A 9,408-nucleotide genomic window follows, 5' to 3' on the forward strand; every position below is an offset into this window, starting at 1 on the left:
AAAGCAGGCCAGGCTACTTTGGGGGTAGCTCTATATGCTAGAAAATCTTTTTTTCCTCTCTTAGGTCAAGCCTAAAATTGCCTCTTTGAAACATCCGCCCATTTCTCATAATCCTGCCCTTTGGGCCTGGGCAAAACTAGTTTAATCATTCAGCCAAGTGACAGCCCTTCAAATATCTGGCAATAGCTATCATGCTATCTATTGTGTATCACCTGAGACTCCTCTTCCCCAGGCTAAACATTCTCAGTTCCTTCAGCTGATTCTCTTAAGGCATGAACTTGAGCCTCTTCACTGTCTTTGCTTTTCTGTTAACACCTTTCAGTTCATCAACATCCATTCTAAAATGTTGTGTGCAGAACCTTATACAATGAACTCCAATGTGGTCTGATGAGCGTCAAAGAAAATTACCTCCTTTATCCTGGACAATTTAGAACTTAATGCTACAGCAGGGTCACATCAAGGACTAATGTTGAATTTGTGATCTACTATCACTTTAGATTGTTTTCAGATGGGCCGCTACCTTGCTAATCTTCCCCCATTTTCACTTGTGAAGTTGATACTTTGAACCTCAGCTGACTTGAGACTTATTCCTCTTAAATTTAATCTTTTTTCATTTGGCCCAGTGTTTTCTTTGGGTTTTAACTATAACTTCACCTTACCTAGCTTTTCCAGTTTTATGTCTTCCATGAATTTGATAAAAATAGTATTTTTGCATTTATGCAATTGTTAAAATATATGAAACAATCCAGGGTCTAGGTCTTTGGAACACTCCAATGGAGACCTTTTTTGAATCACAGTATTAATGCGTGCTTCTAAATTCATCTAATTTTACTATCTTCTCTGGCACATATTCTGCAGTTCCCCCACCCCCCATCATAGCATAAGCATACCAAGTGAACAGGTAAAATATGGTTGAATGATGACTGCAATTATTTTTCTATTCTTTTAGGTGTTCATTGAGAATGAACACATCTGTCACATGATTTAGAATATAATACAGAACTGAAAGTCAGAAAACCTGAGGTTCTAGATCTGTCTATGCTACCTAATGGCTATGTTTCTATAGACAGTTCATATATTCCCATATTATCTTTTTTCATTTGTAAAATGGGGAGGCTAGACAAGAGGATCTGTGAGGTCTCTCCGATCTAACATTCTATAACATGATATTATAGGAAAGTCAGTTTGATGATCTCTATGAAGCCTCCCTGAAGAATTTGGGTAACCAACATGTTATTTATATCTGGGTATGTGAGAGTTTAGAGATCCTTTTCAAAGCTAATTTATGAACTAGTATCATGAAGCTGATATTTAGCTTCAAACAGGTAGCAAAATTACAAAGGCCATTAAGACTCCTTTTGATGATTGTGACATGAATAGAGGAAGTAGCTAGAAACCTGACCTAGGAGCCAGGATAAACCTGAGTTCCTGTCCTATCTCTGACACATACTGGCAGGTCACCAAACCTCTTACTGTCATAGGCTACTTTTTAAGACTTTGTGAGTGTTGACTTGCATCAGGAGAGGGAATTTCCTCTTCTAGAGTTTCACAGTATTATTGAAATCCCAGATCCAGTTCCTATCTCTCTCCTGGTGACTGTCATGAATTTAGCTACTGCTCTATGTTGAAACACTTTTCTGTCTAATGATTGTCCATCCAGTTGAGGACATTTTTTTCTAGTTTAGCCTAAGCTTAATGGATGATGGGCTAGTTGAGGTTCCCCCCCTCATTTTGAGTAGACTATTTGATCTACTTTCAGAGGCAAACAATTTCCCTGACTCATCTTTTAGATAGGGTGAACTCACTGAATGGCAAGCCCTATCTACCACTGGCAGGACCTGGTATGATGTCAACAGAGATAAGGAAGGTCTCCTGATTGAAGATACCTGGCATGTTCAATTATTTACCCTGAAAAAGACCAGAAACCCAAGGGTGTGCTTTATGGAACAATCCAGGATTTCAAGGAAAGTTTATCTGCTACAGGCTTTGGGTTTCATTGAATTGGGTGGGATTAGTGAGAAACACCTAGAAGAAAAACTTGAGAAAAAAAAAAAGGCAGATTTATCTAGGTCATATCCTAGGCAGGTAACTAGGATCCCGACTAAACAGGTTATATTCTTTCATATTTCACAGACCTTTGGCAAAAGAAGTTTCACAACTTGCTTGAGCAGACACATGACTCACCAATGTAACTGCAGGGCCAACATACTTTCGTTTGGCTAATCAGCATAGGGGCATGGACACCTTGCTAATATAATGGGAATGTCATGTTTTTGTTTTCAATGTAAAGAAAATAGACATCAAAGAAAACAGGATAACAGGGCAGGGGAGAGACTATAATAAAAGAAGCCACTGTAGTAAACTCTTTCTGTACTCCAAGTTTTAGGTTTATGGAATTTTGAGCACAATCTACCTTCTCTCCTCCCTGAGCCCCACCTCTCTATTTAATCAGATTGATAAACTCTGAAGATGTAGTCTGGCCAATCATTGGCTTCTCCTCCCCATCTGGTGACAACAATCACGTTCAAACATTAAAATGGGAAGAAAATAAATGTGCATTCTTTCTCAAGTGGTACACACATATGTTTTCAGCCTGAGAAGTCAGATGAAAACACACACACACACAAACACACACACACACACACACACACACAAATGGATTGGCTTCAATGGAAATTCTCAAAAATCAGGCTCAAGCAGCTGCTTTATTTTGACCAAAGCTGCATGTAATAGAAGCTGGAATAAATTTCTTCTTTTCCTTTTTTTTTTTAAATTAAAAACCAGCCAAATGTTTCCTTCCTCCTAAGCTTGTCCTCTTGTTGAATTGTCCAGAAGTACTAGGAGCACCTTCCAAGGCATTTCTGGTTGGATGTATCATTAAAGATTCTTCCTTGCCAGACCCTGAGTAATGGGAGGGAAAAGTCCCTAGGTAAATGGTCTCAGAATAAATTACTTCAGTCTGGGGAAGACGAAGACCTTCATTCTTTCTTTGAGCACCCTCTGGGGCTTTTTGGACTCCTTTTATTATTATTTTTTTTAGCCAGGCGCCTTCATTTAATATTATTTTTAATTTTATGCTTGATTTTGTGGATTTTATAATAGGGAGCTCTGTTCCCCAGCTCAACCAAGCTAATAAGACATGCTCTCTCTCGGAACGAAGGTACTAATTTATTTGAGGTAAATTACATCTTGTGTGGAAGAGGATAACAGTGAAACTTTGTTTTTCAAAAGCACAGCTTCCTAAGGAGTGCAAATCCTTTCTTGGGAGCATGGCCTTGTGATTTCATGCAGTTTTCCTCTGAGATGCTTGAGAAGTAAATAACTTGAGTGTTCCCATTTCACAGATAGAGAAACTGAGTCAGAAAGACCAACATAATATTTATAGCTGGGGATATGAGAATTTAGAGACCCTTCTTCGAAGCTAGCCTGCCATCTGATAGGTAGGTTGGGATAAATGCTTGAATGCCTTTATAAATATGTACTCTATTCCTCATTACCCTATCCTTTAATTCATACATTTGAACTAATTAAAAATTGTACAATATTTCCTTTGAATTTTTGGATACATTTAATTTTTTTTTTGCAAGGCAATGGGGTTAAGTGGCTTGCCCAAGGCCACACAGCTAGGTCATTATTAAGTGTTTGACTCCTGACTCCAGGGCTGGTGCTCTATCCACTGCACCACCTAGCCTCCCCGATACATTTTAATTTAATTCAATAAGCATTGAGTGTCTACTACATGTAAAATATTGTATAGACTTAGTGAATATGTGAAAAAAAATTCTTACCATTTAGGAGGTTACTTGGGGGAAAAGCACTTAAACCGATGAATAAATGTATAAGGGAGATAGGGCTGCTAACAACTGGGGATCAAGAAAGGCTTCTTTGTGGAAGTTTGGCTCCTGAGTTGAGACTTAAAAGAAGAGAAGGATTCTAAGTGGTAGAATCTGTACTAACCACATGTGGTTAGTCTGTCCAAAGATGTGGGAGCAATAGATGAAATTTCAAATCTGAGAAACAAGAAGACTAGTTGGGTTAGAATGGAGAGCAAATGAAGGCAAGTATGATGGAAAAAAATCTGGAAGGGTTGAACAGAGTCAGTTTTAACTGCCTCACTGACAAGTTGGTACTTTGTCTAGAGTATTTTTAGTGAGGGACTGAAGCTGAACTGAGCTTTAGGAATATCTTTTGGGGCACACATAGGGAGAATCAGTTGGAAAGGGGGAGAAATTGGAAGTTGAGAGACCAATTAAGAGGCTATTAAATTGCCTAGGTAAGACTTAACAAGGATGGTGATCACATGAGTGAAGAGACACTCAAGAGATGTTTTGAACTTAGCATTAAAAAAAAGATTTGACTGCTAATTCTATTTCATGGGGTAAGAGAGCAAGGAAGAAAGGATGACTCCCAAGTTGCACATATGGGTGACTAGACACACAGTGGTACTTTCATAGTAATAAGGAAGTCTTGAGAAGAGGAATGGTATGGGGAAGAGAAGATAATGAGTTGTATTTTAGACAGTTTGAGATCCTTAATGAGTCTTCAGTGTGATTATTAAGTCCAGTTGGTAATTTGTGATATGGGACTGGAGATTAGGAGAGAATTAGACTGGATATGTAGATTTGGTAGTTGTTTTCATGCATGAAATTCTTGAATCCATAGGAGCTAATGAGATAATACAGAAAGAAAAGAAGGGACTAGAATGGGACCTGGAAAGAGTCTAGAATAGGACCTCCCATCTCTGTTAGGGGCATTATGCATCATGACTGATAATTCAAAATCCAAAAAAGAAGATGGAAGAAAAGTGGTCAGGGAGGAAGGAGCAGAACCATAGGAAGGTAGTATGAAATCTGAGGGAGGAGAGGTTATCCAGGAGAAGGTGAGAGCTTTCTAGTTATAGCAGGAAATACCCTGTAGTATTTTGACTGGGTCTTCTACCCTTAAGAGTTCTGTGATAATAGAGGGCCACATCAAGGGATTCTCTCTCAAGCATAATGGAAGAATAAAACGATAGTTTGCATTTGCATGTAGATTAAATTTTTGTAAAATATTTTGCTTAAGATAGCGTATTTGCTCCTCACAATCATCCTATGAATCAGATGCTAGTATTATACCCATTTTCTGAATGAGAAAACTGAGGCCTACAGAGAGGACAATATCAAATGAATAAAAATAAGCAAAGTACTTTCCTCTTCCTTCCCTTCCTCCTTCTTCTCCTTCTCTTCCTTCTTCTTTTCTCCTCCTCCTTCTCCTCCTCTTTCTCCTTCTCCTTCTTCTTTCTTTGTGTGACTTCTTCATGGTCATATAGATTAGAAGACTCTTCCTTACTCAGAGTCCAGCACTTCATCTGTCGTGTGACCTATATACTTCTAAGAAGTGAGATTGGATCTGGCATTTTTCTGGAAATACCTGATAATTGGGTCTCCAAGGTCCTGACTGAATTCCTACTGACTGCCAGTTTCTTTCTTCCAGTCGACCAGGATTAAGCTATTCAAGAACTAAGTTGTCCATGTAATGCACATTAAACTCCTGCTCCAGCCTGACAAAAGGTCTGGTACCTAAAGCTTTAGTCCTGGGAGAAGCCTGGTCAGACAAAGATTCTGCAATGACTTCCAGCCTTGTGTTCATTCCATTTGAATTTAGGATATGCAGCTTGTTGATGTCAAGCTTTCCAAAAGTTTTTTTTTTCCTTTTTTTGGAAAAAGTCATCTGCTGCTACAAGGACTAACTCAAATGTGCTAATTTTTTATGGCTTTCCTGCCTCCTTTAGCCTATCTCCTTCCAGCTCAAAGTAGAAGTACTTTGTCTTCCTTCCGGATTCCCTTAACACTTCATATCTTATATTTCCCCTTTTTCATCATATCTTGAATTATAGTTATTTGTGTATATCATCTCTCCTGAAAAAGTTCCATTAGAACAGGGATTATGCCTTCTTTATTAATTTTTGTATTTCCCACAATGAATAACATAGTAATGCACACATAGTGGGCAATTAATAAATGTTTTCTGAATTTTGAATTTGTTAGAATTTAATTCAAGAATTCAACTATTGATACATGCCCATTAATTACAAGGCACTATTATGTTAGTGTTGGCAACTCCAAGAGGTTGAAGATTTTTTTCAAGGGTATGGGTGGAGATTATTTCTAATAAACTGTTTCCTGGCCCATGGGAAGCCACTATTTGAATCATCTACCATATTGAGTTCTTTCTTCCCTTTTCTAAAATAGAACAACAGTCTTGAATTTGACAGTCTGCCTTAACAACCCCACTGCCTTTTTGTTGCACAAATGTCCACTCTCATATCATGTGTTCATTAGGTACATGGCCATAGTCAGTAGCCAGCTTCAGAGAAATGAACCATTAATAGAATCAGAGAACAAGATGTCAAATACAACTTCTTCAGTCCATCAATCACAGGTTTGTTGACCCATGGAAGAGATGTAGCTATGTTGTATGATGGGTGACAGAAGTGTGAGATATGGACTAGCTTCTAAGGAGTAATGTCCTCTTCGATTACATGAGTGAAAGGACCAGGAAAAATGGAGGAAACTCAAACATCAATGACCTCATTTGGTAGCCCTAAATTAATCAAGAAACTTGGACCATAGCCACAGATCATTTCAGCACTTGAGAAACAGACATTTTGTCTTTATGTCAGCATCTAGATGCTATGTTTCCTAATTGCTGCAGAAATACAAAAACCTGCTAATAATTGGGAGGACCGGTCTATCCCTAATCCCTATCACCAGAAGTGACTTCATGTTTAACCATTGATTGACCCTGCCTATGTACCAGGAATTTCTTATGTACTCAATAACTGTTTTAATCAGCTTTCTTCAGGCCAAGAATGTAAGGCTCTCCAGAACATAATCTGTTTAGCATGTGTTATCTAATCCATATATGCAAGGTCAGCAAACCTTCCTAATCACAATGCCCTGGTTATCAACAGGAGGGATCATAGTTCAGGTCACCAGTGTTCCATTGCCTGTAAGCTTCCTCTCCCATTTAGTCCTGTGCATCTGTCCAGTTACAACACGCAGACAGAAGGATTGTCTATCCCATTCCAATGAACATGCTTGCCTTTGGAGTGAAGGTCTGGAGAGCTGTGTATATGGCTTGCATGAGTAATCGATTGCCTATTTTAGGATCTTTTGAGTATATGAGTTCCTTCTCAGAACCTCACTGAGATCCCCTGACAATAATTTGGTTTATTCAAATGTCATTTCCCACCATTTTGTCTCTCTGAGAGGCAGTGTGGCACAGTGGATAACAAGAGCACCTCAGACCCAGGATGGCATGGCTTCATGTATTGATTCTGATATTTACTGGCTGAGTGATTCTGAACTAGTCACCTGGTGCTCCCAATAAGACCATATGTTGTAGTAGATGCCAATGTACAGTGGTTAAAAAGTTCCTAAACTAATGAAATCATAAGTCTGATCCAAAAGAAAAATATTTCTGCCATTTAAAAACCTAACACTGATTTTGTATGAGTTTTGGGTCTGTGCAATGTCTATAGTGGGGAAACCTTTGACTTCTCTGTCACAAATCTTGGCACCAAGCCTTCTTTATTTCATAACTTTAGGTCATTCTCTAATTTTTCATCTGTAAACTGGGCTAGTAACTGTTATGCCATCTACCTTGTAGATTGATTCAAAGATGAATAAGATATACTTTCTGCCCTCAAGGAGTTTACAACCTACAGTTAGACTTTGACATTTTAGGGGTAAGTAATGCTGCTACCCTGCAATCTGGAAAATCTGCATAAAATTTTTTGGTCCTCTTTTTTACAAGAGAAAGTCTAAATTATTTCTTTTATACAGTATTTACAGTATTAAAAGATAAAATGTACTGATATTATACAATGTGTTTTTTTATACATATATATATATATTTATATTTAATACATTTCTTCTCCTCCTCCTCTTTCTCCTTCTCCTCCTCTTTCTCCTCTGGTGTTGTCTCCTCATCTTCTGCAGCTTCTGCAAAACTCCTTCAAAATTCCCATTTAATTTCTTTTTTAAAATTAATTGTTTTTAATTTTTCTTTTATGCAAGGCATTGGGGTTAAGTGACTTGCCCAGGGTCACATAGGTAATTGTTAAGTGTCTGAGACCAAATTTGAACCCAGTCCTCCTGACTCCAGGGTCAGTGTTCTATCCACTGCACCACCTAGCTGTCACTTAATTTCTTATACTGACTTATTGAAACTTTGATAGGGAAAGTCATGATGTGAAAGGGATTGCTATCATAGGGGAAGAAAAAGATGATCACATTAACTATGATTAAAAATGGTCAGAGAGAAAAATGCTTTGTAACCTAAAAACATAGAAATGGGTTGCATGACTTAAAAAAAAAAACTAAACTAAAACAACTCAACAACGGACAATGGCCAACCTCTTGTTGATAAATCAATCCTATAAAACGTATCCTAGTTCAAAAGGCAGAGTCTATTACGTGGATTCTACTTGAAGCCTTTATAACTTGGTAGAAACTGATATTATTACTGGCCTAGCCTTTGAGAACCAATGGTCACATCCATGACATAGGGAGGCCTTCGTGAAAGACCTTTGCTACAGAAATTTGAATTTTTATTACTAATGAGTTTTTTTGTTTGATGACTTTATCCATGTAATGATTGCTAACAAATACTTGAAATGTGTGATTTCATTTAATCCTAACAACAGGTCTATGAAGGAGATTTTGTTGTTATCATTCCCTTTTTACAGAATAGTAAACTGAAGCTGACCCCTCCAAATTCACTGAACATGTCTTCAGTCTATTGCTAGTCCCTCCTATTTGAACTGTCTTTCAAAGAAATTGGTTTTTTGCTTTTCAGTTCACCCTTAGTAAAGGTTTCTTTGCAGCTGGTAGCCAACTTACTTCACTTAGATTTTAATTAGGTTGTAAGTAGTCCCATTAAAACAAAAGCAAAGCTGATAAAACCAGAATTGTCTTGAGGCTCACAGAAAGTTAAGGTAGTGCTAAGAAACTAAAAACAAAACAAAGCAAAACAAAAACACAAGCTTTCACACACATATAAACGTCCTTGCTCCAGCTGGGACTGCAAGGGGACTCTATAAATCTCATGAGAACTTCAATGAAGTTGTTCTTCCCCTTTTTCTTTCAGGATCAGGAGATTCTGATAAAACCCAGACTTTGGGGGGACTTGGTTGAATTCAGTCTCTGGATGTTTGCCCATCAGCACTGTCTTGAAGACCCTGGCTAGTGATTCAGTGTAAAGTCATTCAATATGACTTTCAACAGGACACCAATGTACAGTACAATTTTGCCTTCAGTTTTGGACAAGGGTGCAAATTTAGTGGGACCCCTCTTATTCCAGTGAAGCACTTGTCTATTCAAATAGACAACCACAGGCTAACTATTAAGGGAAAATCCTTAGAGA

Source organism: Macrotis lagotis, chromosome 6 (genome assembly GCF_037893015.1).
Source record: "Macrotis lagotis isolate mMagLag1 chromosome 6, bilby.v1.9.chrom.fasta, whole genome shotgun sequence".
Taxonomy (NCBI): domain Eukaryota; kingdom Metazoa; phylum Chordata; class Mammalia; order Peramelemorphia; family Peramelidae; genus Macrotis; species Macrotis lagotis.